The 327-nt window shown below is 65.1% G+C and overlaps 1 long non-coding RNA gene across 1 annotated transcript in view; it reads right to left on the bottom strand.

Annotated features, from left to right (window-relative positions):
- Positions 1-321, bottom strand: part of LOC113980990 — a 1035-nt gene extending 714 nt beyond the window's left edge. Inside the window, exon 1 of the long non-coding RNA XR_003538290.1 lies at positions 7-321. This is a non-coding gene — a long non-coding RNA (uncharacterized LOC113980990). The remainder of the gene's footprint in view (positions 1-6) is intronic.
- Between the last annotated feature and the right edge of the window lie 6 nt (positions 322-327).

Raw genomic sequence — 327 nt, 5'->3', positions numbered from 1 at the left:
GGGCACAGGGGTGCTTTGCCCCCCAAAGAGGGTCAGTGGGGGCACAGGGGTGTGTTGGGCCCCCAAAAAGGGTCATTGGGGGCACAGGGGTGTGTTGCCCCCCAAAGAGGGTCCCGTGGGGGCACAGGGATGGGGGCACAGGGGTGCACTGTCCTCCAGAGAAGGTCGGTGGGGGCATAGGGGTGTGTTGGGCCCCCAAAAAAGATCTGTGGGGTCATGGGGTGCGTTGCCCCCCAAAAAGGGTCACTGGGGGCACAGGGGGCGTTTATCCCCCAAAGAAGGTCACTGGGGGCACAGGGATGGGGGCACAGGGTGTGTTGCCCCCCA

This window comes from Neopelma chrysocephalum, unplaced genomic scaffold, assembly GCF_003984885.1.
Source record: "Neopelma chrysocephalum unplaced genomic scaffold, ASM398488v2 Primary Assembly neopelma1_95788, whole genome shotgun sequence".
Taxonomy (NCBI): Eukaryota; Metazoa; Chordata; class Aves; order Passeriformes; family Pipridae; genus Neopelma; species Neopelma chrysocephalum.
This window is presented reverse-complemented; position numbering and strand designations above follow the sequence as displayed.